Genomic DNA, 21,229 nt, shown 5'->3' on the forward strand with positions numbered 1-21,229 from the left:
GCCACAGCATGGCTTGACAAGCAGTGTGTCGGTGCACACCCGGGATCGGAACTGGCGAACCCCGGGCTACCGCAGCGGAGTGCATGCACTTAACCGCTTGTGCCACTGGGCTGGCCCCAAATCATTATTTTAAAATGATTTAAAGACTATTTATTATGTTGTACAATCTTGCTAAGACAAATTATGGCTATAGTTCATGATGTACAGTAGATTATAACCCTGTGGGTTGATATGTCTATCTATTAATAATGAAAACTAATGAGAGTACGTTAGTATTCCAGAGGTATTCCTTGGTCTTCAGGGTGTGTGTGAAGTAAGAGAGATTTTAGAGTTTATCGGTGATGTGCATCAGTTAGCAATGGGTCCTGGGGATCATCAGCCCCTTCTTCTAGAAGCCACCCGCTGCAGGAGAAGCACTCAGCTCCCTGGGCCATGAAGACCCCGTTACAAATCTGTATTTAGCCTAAAGGCAGTGTTTCATTTGTAAAGCACTTGACTAATTCTTTGTGTTTGCAATAACAATATTGTAATATATAAATGTGTCAATTGTGTTTTTTTTTTATTTTGCTTTGATTTCCTCTAATTCAGTTGTCCTTATCCAGTGAAAATGAAAAATGAATGTTTTTATTTGCACTGCTTTCTGTCACTGGACTCAGTATTTAGCCCATGGCACTGTGCTATAAATATTGTTGAAAAGAAGTGATGACAGAGACTCTGCAGAGGGTTTCTTGATTCTCCTTCGTGCCTCGCTGCCAGCGGAAACTTAAGAAGAGACCCATGGTGTACATAAACTCGAGTTGTGGCAGAAAGCAGAGAACAAAGTGGGGTGACTCCTCCCATCATGCAAGGAGGAGATAGAAGATAGATTGGAGCACAAGGCTTGGTGGAAGGAAGAAAGGCTATGAGACCACTTGGCATGATCTGGCTGAGCGGCCTACCCTAAGTGGTGGGCGTATCAGCCCTAGGCCTAGGCCAGCCCAGGAACAGGGAGCCATGAGCACTCCAGTGGGAGGCTCTGAGCCCTGCCACTGAGTCACCATATCCCAGCCCCGGCACTCCTTAGCAACCTGGCGGTAGAGTCAGCTTCGTGACTCTCAGGGTGGGACACATTCCTGTGACAGCAGCTGTCCTGAGCCTTCACTGCTCTTTGCTCAGCCTTCCTTCCTTTCGAGAAGGGCTTGGCCACCAGTAGGAAGAGTTATGGGTCAAGATGCGGCATTAGGCTCTGTGAGTGCTGGCCTGCCTCCTTGCCCAAGAGGTCTCTTAGCCAGCTCTTTCTAAGCTTGAAAAGACAAATGGGAGTCAATTAACTTCTAGGCACCCTATTTTAATAAAGTATAGATTTTCTGTTCCCTGGTTCTTAATATCTGTCCCCCTTTTTGCACTGCAAGAATGTTGTGAGGATGAAAAATAGTGCACGGCTATCTAGGCAAAGGGATTTCGAAAGTTCAAGGTGACAACATTATTTTCTGTGTGTATTGTGCCCTAGGAAAGCTGTAAAAAAATGATTCCCCTTCTCTCTGAGTGCCCTGCATTATCATAGCACAGTGTTTGGGGCCAGTATATGTTGGGGCAAGGACTGCTAGGAAATTCTTTTGCTTCTTGAACAAACTGCCATTAATGCTGAAAAGTAACTTCCAATCCAATTAGCCATTTGGTTCCTCCACCCCCGTTGCTGTGGATTCACGCTCATACCTACCGTGTCATCATATCACCCACGAAGGCCCGCCTCCCAACCTGCTAATCGGAGCGTCCCTCTCTCCGACCACGACTGCCTCCCTTCAGGCTCACCCGGTGACGTTCTCAGACCTCTTTTCCACTTCTGATCCATTACCCTTCTACTTCTTCCACACCGATTGTTAAATCAACCAAGTCACTTGTCCTGTAAAATTTCTCACATTCAACTGGTGGAATCCCTGGTATCGTTTAGCATATTTCTCTCTCCTGTTTATTTCCTATAAATCAGTACTTAGGTTGGGGGCCTTGATGAGATCCAGGTTGCTCTCTAGAGGCTAGGCGGTGGGCATTGACTGCCTGCCTGCTGTCCTGCAGGATGGGCAATTCCTGCACCTTAGTTACAGCTCTCAAGTTAACTGCTGACCTTGTTTTTTTTTTTTTTTTTTTTTTAATTTAAAGGATTTTGTATGTAGTGGCACTTTATAAATTTGAAAGGGCTATACCAATTAGAATTGTAGGTAAAATAGGATATTGGATGGCTTAGAATCTAGCTGCTGATCGGCAGGCTGAGAGAAGGGGGCCCGGAAGAAGGTTTACAAAGGTTCATGCTGTAAGACGACTGGAGAAAAGGGGCAAATGGATGTGTAAAGATCCAGTTACAGAAGAGGCCTTGAACTCTGTACTATGCCTCAGCTGGAGGAGGTAGATAATAAACGCCCCTGCAGAAGCCAAGGGAAATTCAGACACCTGGTTGAGTTGTGGGATTATTTCCCCAGGCTCCTCAGATCAGAGTGAATAATAGAAATTGCCCTGCTTAATAGAACCCTCTGGTTTTGTTGACTCTGCAACTCTCCAGAACAAGCAGAGGGCCTCAGGAGCAGAAGTATAATTTATGCCAAGTTATTGTTTCCCAGCCTTTTAAAACCTAAGCTCCTGTTAGATAAACATAAAAATCTCATGTCTCTCCTGGAGTCTTTACTCCTCCACTTGGGAAAATCTATCTTTTTTCATATTCCCTCTGGCCAAAAAGATTTTATAAATCTTTGCTTTCTGTAGATTGTGTAATAAAAATGATAGATGTGCTTTGTGTTGTATTGTGTTATTTTTTTTTCCCCCAAAATACACACTTATAATACCAGATGGGCCTTTTTTTTTTTTTTTTTTACACATGCTTCTTTAAGAGCTCTGCTGTAAATGATTTAAGTCTTATCCTCAAGAGAGGGGAGTCTCTCTACTAGATTTTATTCCAATATGAGAAGCTGAATGTCTGTATGGACTGGGCCAATGATTTTCCGCAAATGTTTTCTTCCTTCTACGGCCTGTTTTCTATGTTTGAGTTTTGCAAACATTTAGCCTTTACATAGTGTCGGGGGAAGAGTGAGAATCTCCCTCTGCCCTTTTCCTTAAGGTTCTTCTGGCTGGCCAAATAATTAACAAGACAGGTTAGCAGGAGAAAATAATACCAAGTTTAATAACATGTATACATGGGAGAAACTCAGAAATGAGCAACTCGTCCCTCTGTCTAAGTAGTGGCCTGGGACTTCAGAGGGCAGGAAGACAATTCTTTTTAGGGTCATCTATAGATAATGTGGTCAGGGAGAGACAGAGTTTTTGATAAAAGGGGCTTGGTGCCTTTCCTATTGTAACCTCTATCCTACATTATCTTTACAGCCATCATGATACAAGATCTGTTCCAGGAAGGAGCCACCATGTCAAATTCTTTAGGCAGTTAGTGGGGGAGGTCAAATGTCCTTCAGAGAAAACAATCAAGGTAAAGAGATATATTTCAGGGTGGCCAAATCTTGATCTCCCACAATAGTCATATATTTTTCTTTTTATAGGCTTTTTTTTCATTCATTCATTTAACAAACATTTATTGAGTTATCCTATGTGCCAGGCATTGTGCTAATTAATGAGGTTGTATGAAAAACAAGAGATGGTCCTTGCTCTTGAGGTATTACAGAGGGATAGGAAATCATTGGTTATTATACATCATGACAAGAATTGTGATAGAAGCAGACATGGGGATGAGCGCTGCATAGAAAAAAACAGTTTACTTGAGGACTCTAAGGACCTTTGCCCTCCACCCATTGATCTCCAATGGAAGCAATAATGACAGAGAAAGAAACCAGTAAGTTTTCACTTCTGAATTCTGTGGTTACTACCTATATTGTTATAAGTGATCGCATTTTGGAATTCAGTGTACTTCTTTCCCAGTAGCTGTGGTCCTGGAGGAATAGAACTGATATCTCACTCATCCATGCACACATTCTTCTATCCATCAAGAATCTATTGACTGTCAGCTGTGTCCAGAGAAGCAATAATTTCCTTGAGGGTCCCAGAAAGAGGGAGCAAAGGCAGTGCCCAATAGATTTAGGATGATGCCAACCAGAGCACGATAAATCCACTCAACTCAGGCTCGAATCTGACACACTCCAGTGGTCCTAACTGAGTCAACTGCAGAGCAATGCCCATTGATCATGAAGACAGATGCAATTACCAAACTTCAATCCATCATTTAGGAATAACCAGAGCAAACCTAACATCGACGTACCTTAAGGCTAGAGCTATATGAGTGTGTGGAGGATGAGAATGCCCCTTAAAGGTAAATACTATTATTTCCTGACTCTTAGCTCAGAGGGCATGTGGACAGCGGGTGATGCCTCTGGACATTGTTCTCTTATTGCAAGACAAAACTTGCAAGTTCTTTGTTTAAATAAGAACTCTTATCCGAATCATAATACCACATACCAGTGTGAGAAAAGGGAAGTGTTAGTGATTCCCTTCTGGCTTAAAATGAAAAGGTATGAGTATTTCTAGCTTCTGGAGAGCAGAAAGGAATTTAAATTTTATTTCCATAACAAAACACTTTAAGTCAACCAATCAGAATTAAATCTTTTACAGGATGAGGGAAACTTTAACAGAATATAACATCAGTATCTAAAGTCTAGGTGTTTTACTAACAACGTTTTTATGACGCACAGTGCCATTTACTTTTTCTCTGAAGCTGCAGAGGAAAATGCAACATTTTCTCTGTCTTATTTACAGAGGTTTCTTTCACCAGCACTTACAAATGCCTCTGGATTTTCAAGGCCAGAAACTGTAATTCCGTGGGTTATCACAAAGAGAAAGAGACAGGCCCAAGGAGTCCAAAACACACAACTTGGAAAAAGAAAAGTGTAGAACACACATGGATATGGGGCATATATTATTTTGTACCAACAATGTTGATGATGTTTTCTGAAATCTCAGAAACAGAAGTTTATTTTTTTTTTAACTTCCACAATATCTTAAAATTTAACGTAGTGAATGCAGCATGAAATTATGACTTAGAGGATCTAAGGTCCAGAATCAATTAATGAAGTGGACTTGAGGAAATAATTTCCCCTCTTTGAACTTCAGTGTGTCCACCTGTAAAACGAAGATAATAATTATGATTTCTGGGGTTGCTTTCTCATTCTGAAATCCTTTGGATAATTAAGTGAGGGCGTGTATACATGAATGAATGGATAGATGGGTGAATCAATCAATAAAAAATAAAATTTGGATTTTCTTGTGTGTTCATAGAATTATGTAAATATAATTCAACCATATAAATCTCAACCATATAAAGCTCCAAGTAGGTATTTATATGTTTTTATGATATACACTGATTGTACCTAATAGATTCATGTTTTTCTTAAAGTTTGGTATGTCTTTTTATTGTGGAAAAGCTCACTTACTTGAGTTTAATATATTTATTAAGGTACCCTCTAGTGAAAGAATGAGCATATTGTGACATCTAGTGACAGCTTAACAATCAAAAAACCACTGTACGACACTATATGCATTTTTAATAAATCAAACCTCTACACTACATGCGGTAAAATTTTTAGTTCCCAAAATCTCATTATCCCACTCTAGTTAAAATTCTGATTTGGAACCAATGTTGAAATTTAAAAAACAGCATGTGTAAAGATAGAATATCATTTTAAAAAAACCTCTCCTAGTCATTGAATTGTTGCTCTTGGAGGAGGAGTGTGTATCGGGCTGTAGAAAACATGGAGAACATTTCATTTCGTTCACCATGAATTACATAAATTACAATCGGTGAAGAAAGAGAAGCTTGGCGTCTCCCCGGTAAAGCTTGCCGGTTTACTGTGTATTTTCCCTAGCACGTTTCAGCTGGGACAGGGACTGTACCTGTGGAACCGAGGGGAGCCTTGACTATAACAGAGATACTCCGGCTTCGTGGAATATCCAAGGCATGGGAGCGGAAAGGGCACACTTTGTGGATATTCTTCAGGCATCTGTCATCAGGTTATACAAGAACTTACAGGTCTCGCTAGACTCTGTTTCGATGTAATTGCTGTTGGTATAGTAATCAATGAAGATATTTCTTTCCAGAGACTGAACTTTCCCCTTGGTTGAACAGCAACTAACAGCATGTGAGGAAAAAATTTAAGCTATGGCTACAAACCAGTTTAACGCAATTAACTGGTCAGTTTGTTCTAAAAAAGTGACAAAATCATTTTAGTCAAGCAACAAAGTTGAATTTTTTAAACAGAATTTCACCAGTTATTGATTTCAATTTTAATATATCAATACACCAATTCATCCAAAATATCACATTGGTTGTATGTAATGAGAGTGTTATGGAGTAAATAGAAAGCTAGAAAGAGATATGGTAACTTGCCTGTCATGGCATTAAATAGTTATCTTGATTAGTATTTTATAGGAAAACGTTTGATGTAGTAAGTTTCTATAACAACTCTTCATATTAAATTTAGATCAATCCTCACAGCAAAAGGACAATAGATAATTCTATGACAACTGGTTTAAAAGTCAGATGCATTTTAATCTTTATACAACTATGGAAAAGTTCCATGACTAATGAATCTTTGAAGTGCTGATACTTCATGCATTGAATGGGGCAAAACCTTGCCATTTCTTTGTAGCCCTTGTCATGGGAGTAGCTCATGTTTGCAGAGATTCCCTATGTCTTTCATCCTGACACTTCGTGTCCTCTCCTTCTGTTGTTCGCTCCCTTGACAACAGGCTGGGCTTCCACACCGCTGGGGAGGTTACAAGAAGGATCAATGGGGCCAGTGGGTGAATCACAGGTTCGTAAAGAGAGTGAAAGCTGGAAAATTATAGTAAATGTACGTGGTGTAACCTAGGCCACCATACAGGAAGGAAGCCTCTAGGAGAGGGGCTGCCACGATTTGCTTTCATTTAAACCCCTTTTTATTGAAGTGTAACATACAAGAAAGTAAACAATTTATCAATGTACAGCTCAATGTATTTTTTCAAAGTAAACACACCCATGCAAATTTAGAAAAAGAAGAACATTAATGGCATTACAGAAGTCTCCTTTGTGCTCCCTCTCAATCGTTACTCACCCAAAGGTAACCACTATTCTGATTTCTATTACTATAGGTTAGTTTTGCTCGTTTTTTAAAATCTGACTTTTTTAAAACTTGACAAAAAATGGAATTATACAGTATCTATTCATTCTTAGTTTGTCTAACATTATATCTATAAGATTGTTGCAAATAGTAATAGTTTGATCTTTTTCAGTGCTGTATAGAATTCTTTTGCATGACTATTTATTTATCCATTATACAGTTTGTGGACACCTGGGTTGTTTCTAGTTTGAGGCTATTACACATAATGCTTCTACAAATATTTTTGTATGTATCAATATTTTTGAATATATATTGTGTATGCATCATTTTGAGTATAAACCTAGGAAAGGAATTGCAGATTCATGAAGTATGCACATATTCAGCTTTACTAGTTGCTGCCAAGAAGCTCTCCAGGGGAGTGTAGCCGTTTACGCTCCCTTCAGCACTATTGAGAGTTCTTTTCACCCCCACATCCTCACCACACTTAATAAGGTCAGTCCTTTTAATTTAGCCATTCTGGTGAGGGTGTAGTGATATATCATTTTGGTTTTAATTTGAATTTTTCTGATGACAAATGGTAAAGAAAGCATCTTTTTATGTCCTTATTGGGTATTTACATATCCTCCTTGGTAATTATTAAATTTTATGCCCATTATTGGTTTCTCTTTCTCTCTTTTTCCCATTGATTTGTAGGAGTTTTTTTAAATATATTCTGGACGTGTATCCTTTGTTGGATATATGTATTACAAATATCTTTTCCCTGTCTATGGCTTGCTTTTTGCCTTTTTACTCTCTAGTGTCTTTTGATGAATAGAAATTCCTAAGTTTAATCCATTTTGAGTTCAATTTATCAGTCTTTCTCTTGATGATTATATTTTTATGTTCCAATTGAGAAATCTTTCACTGCTTCAAATTCATGCAGATAACCTCCCATGTTATCTTATAAAAGCTTTAGTGTTTTATTTTTAAAATTAAGGAATTATTTTTCAGTATGGTGTGAGGTAAGGGGAAGATCCATTTCAATATGGATGTTTAGTGGATCCATTTATTGAGAAGATAACCCTTTCCCCCACTGAATTGCACTGATACCTTTATCATAAATTAGATGGTCTGCATGCTTATGGGTCTGTTTCTGGACTCTTCTGTTACATTGACCTTTGGTCTATCTTTGTGCTCACATCTTACTGTTTTAGTTACTGTATCTTTATAATTAATATTGACATCTGGCAGTGCAAGTTCTCCCAACTTTGTTTTTATTTTTCAAGGTTGTCATTACTCTTTTTTAACCTTTCTCATTTCCATGTAGCTTGTTTGGGGCAAATTAACATCTTTACAATATTGAGCATTTCAATCCATGATCATGGTATATTCTTCCATTTAGTTAGTCTTCTTTAATTCCTTTCTAAATGTCCATAGAGTTTCTTAATCTGTGCCTTAATATGTTTCATCAGTTCTTTAAAATAAAATTGTATACATTTAAGGTGTACAACATGATGATTTGATATACATGTACATAATGAAATGATTACTACAGTCAAGCTAATTAACATAACCTCCTCACATAGTTACCATTTTTGTGTGTGTGTGATGAGACTACCTGAAATCTTTTAGCAAATTTCCTGTATTCAACACAGTATTATTATCTATAGTATTAGATCGCTAAACTTATTTATCCTATATAACTCCAACTTGTACCCTTGACTGACATCTCCCCATCCCTCCCCCAACTCCCAGTAACCACCATTCTACTCTCTGCTTCTATGTATTTGACTTTTTAGGATTCCACGTATCAGTGAGATCATGCAGTTTTTTTTCTTTCATTGTCTGGCTTATTTCATAATGGCCTCCAGGTTTATCTACGCTGTTTCAAATGGTAGGATCTCTTTCTTTTCTAAGGCTGAGTAATATTCCATTTTTTCTCTCTCTCTTTCTATATATATATATGTATATAAAGTATGCATATATATATATCAATTTCTTCATTTATTCACTTGTCAATGGACATGTTGTTTCTACATCTTGGCTATTGTGAATAATGCTGCAATGATCACAGTAGCACTGAAATCTCTTCAAGGTACTGATTTCACTTCCTTTGGGTATATACCCAGAAGAAGGATTGCTGGATCATACGGTAGTTTTATTTTTAGTTTTTTGAGGGATTTCCATACTGTTTTCTATAATGGCTGCACCAATTTACATTCCCACTAATGGTTCACAAGTGTTGCATTTTTTCGACATCCACATCAGCACTTGTTATCTCTTGTCTTTTTGATAACAGCCATTCTAACAAGGGTAAGGTGATGTCTCATTGTGGTTTTGATTTGCGTTTCCCTGATGATTAGTGATGTTGAGCACCTCTTCATATACTTGTTGACCATTTGTATGTCTTCTTTGGGAAAACGTCTATTCAAGTCCTTTGCCCATTTTTTAATTGGATTATTTTTTTTCTCACCGTTGAGCTGTATGAGTTCCTTATATATTTTGGATTTTAACCCCTTATCAGATATATGGTTTGCAAATATTTTTTCCCACCCCATAGGTTGCCTTTCATTTTGTTGATTGTTTCCTTTGCAGTGCAGAAGCTATTTAGTTTGATGTACTCCCACTTATTTATTTTTGCTTTTATTGCCTGAGGTTTTGGTGTCATATTCAAAAAAATCATTGCCCAGATCAATGTCAAGGAGCCTTTTCCCTAGGTTTTCTTCAAGGAGTTTTATAGTCTCAGGTCTTACATTAAAGTCTTTAATCCATATTGAGTTGATTTTTGTATATGGTGTGAGATAATGGTCCAATTTCATTCTTTTGCATATGGATATCCAGTTTTCCCAACACCATTTATTGAGGAGACTGTCCTTTCCCCACTGTGTATTCTTGGTGCCCTTGTCAAAATTTGTTGACTATATATGCTTGGGTTTATTTCCGCGCTCTCTATTCTGTTCCATTGGTCTATATGTCTGTTTTTATGCCAGTACTATTTTGATTACTATAGTTTTGTAATATAATTTGAAATGAGGAAGTGTGATGCCTCCAACTATGTCGTTCTTTCTCAAGATTGCTTTGGCTGTTTGAGGTCTTTTGTGGTTTTCATCTGTTTTAAAAATTTTTCAGCCAGTACCTTTTCAAGTATTGCCTTTTGCCTCCTTCTTTCTCTCCTCTCCTCCTGAGACATCAAGCACACATGTATTAGACTTTGTCTTGGTGTCCCATATGTTGTTTATGCCCTTTTCTATATGTGCCGGCTTTTTTCTCTCTGTCCCTTAATCTGGATACTTTTTATGACCTATCTTCCAGTATACTAATCTTCTCTTCTGTTGTTTCTGATCTGCCATTCAACCTGTCTATTGAACTAAATTTCAGTTATTGCATCTTTTGTTCTAAATTTTTCTACTTGGTTCCTCTTTATAAATTCCAGTTTTCTAGTGAAATACTCCATCTCTTCATCTACTTTCTTGAACATTTTAATCTTGATTACTTTGAAGTCCTTATCAAACCACACAATGAACTCAAAATATGTTGTTGTATGACTAACTAGAATTAGCTTATTTTAGGCAAACTTCTCTTTCAAATTGAATTAACCTGAAAACAGGTCTATCTGAAATTCTGTGTATAAATCTGCATAACTGAAGACAGAATTGTGGTATCCATATAAATAAAAAAATACAATTGGCTTTTATTTAGTGTAGAATCTTTAAATATAACATTGAAAGTGAAATATTAATCACATGTCACTTGTTCATCAATATTTATTAAAGTTAAGCTTGTCAATATAGTCAACAAGTAGATTACTGGGTTATTTGTTGAGTAGGTAATATTGATCAGAACAGTTGCATTGTATGACGGAAAATTATTCGGCTTAGCTAGTAGAAGTGAAAAAATCACTTTAGGAAATTTGAGGAAGATTAAACAGTTTGACATGACCTCATACAGAAACAATCTAAATCAGAAAGAAGTCAGCAGAGTAATAATAAAAGCTAAAATCCATTGGGCACACACTGTGTGCCAGCTATAATTCCAAGGACTTTACACATTTTCTGATTCAGTTTTCACAACAACTCTATGAGGTAGGTATTATATACAGATTAGGCACCTGAGGCACAGAAAGGTTAAGTGATTGGCCAAAGATCACACAGCCAGTGAATGGCAGAGACAGGATTCAGACCCAGGCAGTCTGACTCCGATGTCATTAAGCAATACTGCAAAAGGGTGCATGTTTTACACATTTTGGACCACAGGAGTGCTGGGAACCAAAAAGACATTTAGCACTTGACCAAATAGAGCATAGGGTCTGGCCAAACCTGAAGTGAGGGTTCACCATTTCTAGTTGCCCTGACAATGGACAACTTCAATGACGATGAAGGCAAAATGAGAAAACAAAATGATGTGCAAATTAAGCAAATAGTAGGCAGAGAAACAAGGGAGTAGGCAACTCCACTTAAGGAGAAGAAGTGTGGAGAAATTTGGGAAAGACTGTGTAGCAGACATGGCATGGCAGCATTCAGGGAAGACTCTGGGTTCCAAATAATGGGGCTAAAATGAACTGTGACACTCCAAATAAAGTAGACATATCTGCTGCTTCTCTCATTGATTTGGTCCACACAGAGCCAGTAAATCAGAGTAAAAAAGTCCATGGTGTCTCTTTGTTTTCTGTCTGTCATCATCGCTATCTGGATAGGATGACTGCACAACTCATTTTCTAGGTGGCTTGTGCAAATTGGCTTGAGATTGGAGCCATCCAATCTCCCTGCATGGTTCTGTGTGCCCTTACTGTCCAACAGAAATATTTGCTAAAAAAAATTTATTCATTATATACATTGTATATATATTTTCCTAAAATATATGCCTTATATATTTTAATTTATGGGTTAACTTTTCTAAAACATTATTAATAAGAAACAGGGATAAAATACATATGTGTGTGTATTTGACTGCATTTTAAAAATAAAAGGATAAACTTAAGATTTTTTTTTTAATGATTACCAATGGCAAGGAGAGAAATAGGAAGGAGAAGACAGAGACAACACTTGACTTTTCTGAGTAAACTTTGGAATCATGTAAGTATTTTACATGATTATATAACAAAATTAATTAATAGAAGAGCAATCCATAAATAGTAAATGAAAAGTGAAATAAATGAACTTCAGTGTATATCCAGTTGATTTGCTTATTTGCTTATTTGCATAATCACAGAAAAAAAAACTTCTCCAAGTGACTTTATAACAGTCATTTGACTTACATCCCCAGTGGGATAACCCTAAGGACAAAAAGAGCTTTTAAAAAAGCCCACATAAACTGTTATCAGTATCCATACTGTTATTGGCAGTGTTAATATTGTTATTTTGAGATTGATGTGTGTGAACTGTGAGATAAAACAAAGGAAAAATTAAGTTGATGTCATTGAGAACTGGCAGTTTTGGCATGGGAGATGGGATATAGAGACGCAAGATTATTGAGAATAAGTAAAATCCTATGGTACTAAATTTGAATTGAAAGTTCCAGTATGAGCTCATAATCTATTTTATATTTTTTAAAAAAGCTTTTTTAAGCCACTTTTTTAAAGGCCAAGGAACAATGACCAACCCAGTGGTGATGAACACCCCTAACACCCAGATTGTGGCCTCTAAATGCCATTTCCTACCAAAAAGAACCAAGGCTCCTTGGAGCAATGATTGATTCCATATAAAAGATAAAGCTGAAACGTCTTGTCAGACCTAAAAGCAAGGAAACTATCAAGGTTACTAGGGTCATGTCAAAAAGACTAGGACCCAACTAAAGAGGTTCCTACTGGCTGCCGATGGAACATGAGCATCGATAATCAGTAGTTATATGGCAATGGACTGAACCATTTTAAATACGTTTTTATCCAAGAGTTCAAAGTGATACTAAAAAACAAAAAAATTTCCCTGATGAGCTGAGGAGGATGCTAAACTCATTACTTTGAAAATTGACAAATAAATGGGAAATCAGTAATTTATCCTGCCTTTCCTATATGAACCATAACTCAGGGAAATTAAATATTTACTACAGAAGCAAGTAATAGTAATTACGGAGGCCAATTTCTTTCTATAGAAATATTCCAGCTAAATTATGAAAAAGGAATGATGTAAGTAGAATACCATTATTTTCAAACCCTAACGAATTAAAGGATCTAGGCAATAATTATCCAATGGCTGCTAACATCACCAAAAGAGAGACAAGCAGATATTTGGACATCAGAGTCTAGGAATACATGACCTCACACTGCTGTGTAGAGTCCCTAAGCAGCAGCTTTGGCAAACAGCTTCCTAGGCATTCTGCTATAGAGGATTCAGATTTCAGTTCTCCCTAGTAGATTTTTTTTTTTTTTTTAAAGATTTTATTTATTTCTTTTTCCCCCCAAAGCCACCGTAGATAGTTGTATGTCATAGCTGCACATCCTTCTAGTTGCTGTATGTGGGACACGGCCTCAGCATGGCCGGAGAAGTGGTGCGTCGGTGCGCGCCCGGGATCTGAACCCGGGCCGCCCGCAGTGGAGCGCGCGCACCTAACCGCTAAGCCACGGGGCCAGCCCTCCCTAGTAGATTTTATCACTGTTTCCCAAACTTGTGTGTGCATCTGAGTCATCAGAGGATTTTTAAAAAATACTGAACGCTAAATACTGCCTGTGAGCATATGATCCCATAGGTCTCAGTCGGAGAATTGATATTATAAACTTCCACAGGTATTTCTGATATTCAGCCAGGTATGGGAACCATTGATCTGTGTTACTTATTGTCCCCAAAGGCTCACCTAGTATCCTGCGTGGAACAGGCTGTAGGCAGGTAAAGCCTTGGGATTTTTTGAAGAATCTATCAAAAGCTAATATTCTCAATCACTCCTCCAGCTTATGCTGGCACCTTAAATTCCACCATCGCCACTTAAAGCATTTAGCTTTTTACTGTCAAAATAACTAAAGATGGGAATGGAAAATACATGGCCAATGAGATGCCATTTTTGACTCTCAACCCAGAGCCCCACTACTGATTGATCACCATCCTCTTTCCCACTGAAATCAGATGTGACCTCAGAATCCTTCTCACTCCAATGCTCCAGGAAGTCACGACCAGTTAATTATTGTTGACACACAAATCAAAAACGATTTGTCATCTTTGGCTCAAGCTGTGACTGTTATCCCTTGCACTTTGAGTAGGCAGAAAAATATAATTTGTTTGCATTTATTCCTTAACATGCATAGGGGTTCGAGAGTAGAAGATGATAAAATGAGAGAAATCATGAACACTTTACATGTCTGAGGCTGGTAGCGGTAGATGTGCTCATTCCTTTGACAAGTATCTATAGTGTTGACCATGTCCATGTCCATGTCCCAGGCTGGGCAGCAGGTTCAAAAGGAGGAAATCCAGACGCACTCCTATCTCCATGGAGTTTCCTGTTCCACACTTCTCAGAGGGGGTTATGTCAAGGGATGATCATGTGGTTTGGCAGTTTAAATAGATGAAACAATTTTGTTCACATACATGTGACAAATATGAAATGTAACATTTGCTATGATTTCCACAGAAATCTTATTTCCTTCTTAACAATTGTACCACATGTGAGGCTAGAACAAGTCTTTTGGCCTCGGCAACCATTTTACTTAACAAGAGCAATTCTTCTCAGATTCTCACATCATTTGTGGGTTTTCTCTTCCATTGATCTTGTTAATTTGTGTAATTTGTTGTTATTCCTCTATTTGTTTCGTCCCCAATTTTACTAAAAAGGGTCAACGGCTCAAAAGTTGTTCATTGAGATGGAAAATCAGAGATGACAATAGTAGCAAATACCATGGCCCAGAATAATATAATAAACCTAAAACCAGCTCTGGGTCAAATGAATCTGGAAGGATGAGAGGAGCAAGCCGAACAGCAGAACTTCTTCCATTTTCCTTCAGGTTTCTAGTCTGTAAGTAGTTCTCCAAAAGTGGCATAAAGTTTTTGACATTCTCATGACATTTTTAAGTAGCATATAGTGACCTCTTTGTTAAGGATATGAGTATTTTTTAAAACAAGCAGAAAATAGGACTCTTCAGTCTGAGGTTTATGAATAGGGGATGAGCTCAAGAACACAAACGCATCATTCAGTTCGTTCCTTGTAGAAAAACAGGTGCAAGTCACAGCATCACAGAGGAGCTTATAGAACCAGTTTCAAAGTCCGTGACAAATATTTTTGAGAGAACACAGAATGAGCTATTGGTGAAATCCTTTATCAGATGAATTGTTGGATGTTGCATAGTATTGTAGGGGAGGAAAGATATCTTCCTCTACCCTTTACGTTCTTGACTGGGACCCCGTAACAAAAGACAGATTAACAAGAGAAAGCCATGCAAATGTATTTAATATAAGGTTTATGTAACACAGGAGCCTTCAGAGGGAAATGAAGACTCAAAGACATAGTTAAACCTGATGGTTTTCTGCTAGGTTTGGTGAAGAGTGGAAAGTCACAGAAAGCTATGGTAGGGTAGAGTGTGAGCAGCGTGTGGTAAACCGGGAGAAACTCATCAAGGCCTGTTCGGCCAGATTCCTCTGTGTGTCCCTTCCTCTGGCTATAGGGAGGGCACCTCTCACATGCGGGTTTTATGATCTGCTTCAGGGGAAGGTCAGAAAGTTCTTTCTGCACCTGCCGTTCCTCAGATTCCATCAGCTTCAAATATCCAGTATGCCCAGGTGCCCTATTTTGGGCAGCGTGTCCTGAACCCCGTCGGTATCAATAGCATACCGTGTGGAATTGCTGTCACTTATGTGCGCCGCAGGCGGATGGCTGGCGGGGGGGGGGTGGGGGGGGAGCGTTTGATGACTTGTCCTCCCCTTTATCGCTGAAAGCTCGGCTGCAGGAGGCAGGATTTTCATGCAGCTAGACGACTAGTTTGTGACCCCTAAGACAAACCGGAAAAGGTGTGCTGGGATCAGGACAGACAGCACCAGCTGTGTTTGCAGCACAGAGGCTGTGACTACACAGCTGAAACACGTGGCACCAGAACACCGCTTAACGCACAGCTGAACTCACAAAGAACAGTGGTCAACGAAATGCCTTCTGATCTTGACACCGTGTTCAAAAACTGGTGAAATTTTGAATACGACAGTATCGTGGCCATGGAATAGGTGTTTAGCATGCTGTGTGGAGAAATGAGCTTATGTTCAGAGGGAATTGGGTACATGTGAAGGAGACAAAAGAATTTTCAATACTCTCATGATATCTATTCCATGATTTCAAGTGAGGTCCCTCAGTGATATTGATTTTCTTGAATAGCCTGAACCTCTCACTTCTTGGATAAAATATAATTTTTTGTGTGTGTGTGAGGAAGATAGGCCCTGAGCTAACATCTGCCAATCCTCCTCCTTTTTTTTTTGTTGAGGAAGACTGGCCCTGGGCTAACATCCATGCCCATCTTCCTCCACTTTATATGGGACACTGCCAGAGCATGGCTTGACAAGTGGTGCGTCGGTGCGTGCCTGGGGTCCGAACTGGAGATCCCCAGGCTGCCGCAGCGGAGCGTGTGCACTTAACCGCTTGCGCCACCGGGCCAGCCCCAATAAAATACAATTTTTAATACTGACGATAAAATTTTAGAATTTCTAAGAAGAGCAATCTGTGGTGAAAAACTGCTTGATCTCCAAGATTTTATTCTTTCTCATCACTTGATAATTCTCCCCTCCGCCTCCTGTACCCCCACTCCTGCCACCAAATAGGTATGTTGCTAAGAAAAAAGAAGAAACCTCCTTAACATCCTCAACTTAAGATGTTAAGAATCGCTGGATTCTCAAATATTCTTCATTCTGTCTGTAAAACATGCTAACTGATGTCTACAACACAGTGACTCAACATGTCCCTGTACTTCTGTCTGTTCTCAAAGATATTTGCCAATTGTACTTGTTTATATAGGTACGCAATTTAATTAAACGTTGTGCCATTATCATTAGAAATGATTAAACCATATCATTGTAACTGGTGATAGAAAAGAGGAAAAACACCAGAATCTCCTGGGGAGTTTTAAAAATCCCGACATCCAGGCCACCCTCCAGCCCAATTATATCAGCATTCCTGGGACTGAGTCCCAGGCATTGGTATTTTCTTTAAAGATCTCCAAGTGATTCCAAGGTGAAGCCAAGGTTGAGAAACAAAGATTGATCACAAAGCTGTCTTAGGCAGGGAACAAGAGAAAGAATTTGGCACAAATTACTAGCTTAGATTTTTTTTCTTCTTTTTTATCACAGCTCACTACAACCAAGCTATCTTCACTGGTTCTGCGGAATTTTACTTCTTTCCTTTTTTGATCCCTTTTACTAAGTACTGGGATTTGAGAAGTCTTGTGATTACCATTTTTAGGCCTAGTTTTATATAACTGCAGCTGATTTTTTTTAAGATATTGTGAAAGAAGTCCCCTTTTCTCTGCCCAACTGCTGCCCCCCAGGAAGTCCTCAACATGTAAGCATATTCAGACACCTTAATAGCAGCTAAACAGTTAGAGAATACTTAAAAGAAGGTTGAGGAAAAAAAAAAAAACAGCACAGGGGAGCTGGGCTGGAGGATAGTCCCAAAGGGCAAGATTTCATGCCCAGGAGGGAATTATTATACAGACCTGTTTAATGCCAGTGTAGCTCTAAGGATCATTGGTGAGAGAGGTTTCCCAATGCTGCCAGGTGTGCAGGACGCAGGAGATAATGCTTCTGTGTGTGCCAGGTGTGCAGGAGACAGGAGATAATGCTTCTGCTTAAGCAAAATGTAGGTGACGGTAGAGCCAAGAGACTGTCAGCCCTGTGTCCCCAGGGACCTGGGGGAAGGCCACTGCTTGGCTGGGCACCATTCTTGAAATCTCATTGTTACTGAGCAATGGGCTTGCTCTGCTGGCTGCAATCAGAGGTTGGGGCCATTTAGTGTAACAAGATGGCCTCACTTATGCTCACTTAAAATTTTCCCCCCATCAGTAGTAACCCATAATCTTATGGTCAAAGGGGAAACAGGGTGTCATAACTCCTCTGGCTACTTCCTGCTGAATCAGGACATCGTAGGGGGACGGTAGCGTGAAAAAAGAGTTACTTTTATTTTATCCCAGTAAATAGAACTGTGAGAAGAAGGGTTAGATAGAAGAGAGTAAAGTTTCCTTTTAAAGGCATATTTTAGCTCTCCAAAGGGTTCCACCACCCAATTTTCCCTCGATACAGGTGGGATACTTTTCTGTGATTTGGGGGCTGCCTTGATCCGGGAGTGTTGTATCCAGAGTTTTACACCTGCAAGTTTTACGGATGAGTGAGTGGTGAGAAGAATCTCCAAGAGGCCCGTCCATTTGGGTAACAACTGGTTTTTGGGTGCCTGGTCTTTCCAGGTTTTCAGCAAAACATGATTACCAGGTCAGAAGGCGTGTAGAGGGACATCAGACGTATGTGCACACCTATGAGAAGCAAACTCATGGACAGAAGTTAATACACAGCTTAATGATGTAACATAATTAGTAATCATAGCATTCCTTAAAACGTCCAGAGATTCAGTCCCTGGGGAAGATGTCTGAAAGGATCTCCCATATAGAATTTCTAAAGGACTCAATTTAAGTCCACTTTGGGGAGCTACTCTAACCCATAGCAGGGCAAGGGGCAGTGCCTTATCCCAAGTTAGTTGTGTTTCCTGACAGATTGTGGCAATGGTTTTCTTTAAGGTGTGATTCATTTTTTTTTTTTCCGCATCTTTCCATTTGATGAGGTCTCCAAGCTGAGTGTAGTATCCATCGGATGTCTAATCTTCTGGACACTTGTTGGGTTATTTGGGAGACAAAAGCTGTTCCATTATCATTCTGTAAGGTATTAGGCAAACCAAACCTAGAGATGATTTTTTTAGCAAGATGTGAGTAACTTCTGATGTTTTCTCAGTCCTAGTGGGAAAGGCTTCTACCCACCTGATGAGGCTGCTCACAAACACCAACAAAAACCTGAAATTCCTAGTTGCCTAGAGCATCTGGGTAAAGTCTATTTGTCAGTCTTCAAAGGCCAATTTTTTTTATATTGGGAGCCCAGATGTAGGAGACGGGAAGCGGTCTTGAGGTTGTTCTTTGCACAGGTTATGCAATTTTGGTCACCTGTTGTATAGTCTTTTATAGGTGGGGCCCTAGGATGTACTTCTGGACCCATTAGAGTCTCCCTCTGGTGGCCAGGGTAGCATGATAGCTACCTGGGCAGGCTCATTAATAGCACCAAGCAGGTTTAAGATTTTAGGGCCATGTCTGATTTCCTTTTTTCCTGCTGTTAAGAGTCCACTCCAGATTGTCCCATGAGCATGAACTATAGAAAAGGCATAACAGGAATCTGTGTATATATTTACTCTTTTCCCTTGAGTTAGATGTAGAGCCCAAGTGAGGGCAATGATTTCTGCCTTTTGAGCCGATGTCCCTGGGGGTAGGGCGTTAGCCTGTTAAGTCTCTTGTAAAGTTAGCACGGCCTATCCCACGCATCTCTTACCTTGATCCACGAAGCTGCTGCCATCTGTAAAGAGTTCCAAGTCCGGTTCTTCCAGTGGACAGTCCAACAAATCGGGTCGGCTAGAATACACTGTCTCAATAACTTGTAAGCAGTCGTGTTCTAAGGCTTCTGATGTATCATTAAGGAGCAAGGTGGCTGGGTCTAGGGAGGATGATACTTGCATCCGTACATTTGGATTGTCCAAAAGGATGGCCTGGTATTTGCCCATCCTTCCTGTGAGCCAGTATCCTCCTTTTTGTTCTAATAATGTGAGTTCTTGATGTGGCACATATACCATGGTGGGTTGGCCCAGAGTGAATTTTTCAGCTTCCTGCAGAATGTCGCAGGTAGCAGCCACTTCCCTGAGGTGGCGGAGGCAGCCCTTGATAGTGTGATCCAATAGCTTGGAAAAATAAGCCACTGGCGAAGGGGTCACGCCCAGTTTTTGAGTTAAAACTCCCAAGCTTATTGCCTGCCTTTCAAGTACATATCGGCTTAAGGGCTTGTCCAAGTTAGAAAGTCCCAAGCCAGGGGCTGAAATTAACTTTGTCTTAATGGTATCAAAGGCCACCTGACACTCCTTTGTTCATTCTAGTGGCTCCTGGTCTAGGCCTTTTAGAGCCTCACAGGGGGTTTTACTATGAGTCCATAGTTAGGAATCCAGATCTAACAGAGACCAGCCATGCCCAGGAATCCTCGTAGCTGTCGCCGGGTGGTGGCAGGGCTCAGGCAGGCTATAGCCCTTTTTTTGGTCTGGCAGCAGTTCCCCCTGGCCTTTTGATAAGGTAAATCCTAAGTACGTAACTTTCTGTTTGCAGATCTGTGCTTTCTTTTGTGAGACCTTGTACCCACGTTCAGCCAAATGATTCAAGGTCTTTATTGTGTTGGCCAGATGCTGCTCATAAGTGGGGCTTGCTATCAGCAAGTCATCCACATACTGTAACAGCAATCCTTCTTGTAATTGTATCGGATCGTTAGCCAGGGCCTCCCCAAATAGCCTAAGTGAGTTTTTGAAGCCCTGGGGAAGCACTGTCCAACAATATTGCTGAGTAGCCTGACTGTCTGGGTCACACCATTCAAAGGCAAAGAGTTGTGATTCTTCTGTGAGCAGTATGCAGAAGAATGCATTTTTTAAGTCCCAAACTGAAAACCAGCCGTATTCACCCGGAATGTTGGTTAGCAAGGCGTAAGGGCTGGGCACCATAGGGTGCAGGTCCTGAACCACCTCATTTATGGCACGAAGGTCCAGAACAAAGCGATATTCCTCTGAATTGTTTTTTTTTTTTTTTTTGACTGGGAGACTAGGAGTATTATACAGTGACTGGCCACATCTGATTAATTCTGCCGCCAGGAATTGCTGCAGCACTGGCTGAATGCCATCTGAGCCTCCTGTTTTGGCAGATATTGTTTCAGGCTAGGCTTTACCTTTTGGGTTTTCAAGGGTACATGTATTGATTGGATACTGTTTGTTTTTCCAGGCTGCCAACATGTCTGGTCTTACCTCCTTGAGAATCTCCAATGGCAGTGTGTCCGGCAGTGGTGTTTGAACAGCTGGAACCATAAGGATGATTGTTCCAGTGGCGTTTGTAGCTCTAGCTGACCTGGAGCAAAAGTCACTTGAGCATTCAGTTTACACAAAAGGTTTTGTCCCAGGAGGAGAACAAGGCATTCAAGCATATAACATTTTTCCAATTAAAAAGATCCGAGGTA

The sequence above is a fragment of the Ceratotherium simum genome, chromosome 6 (assembly GCF_057802395.1).
Source record: "Ceratotherium simum simum isolate JZ-2026a chromosome 6, ASM5780239v1, whole genome shotgun sequence".
Classification (NCBI taxonomy): Eukaryota; Metazoa; Chordata; class Mammalia; order Perissodactyla; family Rhinocerotidae; genus Ceratotherium; species Ceratotherium simum.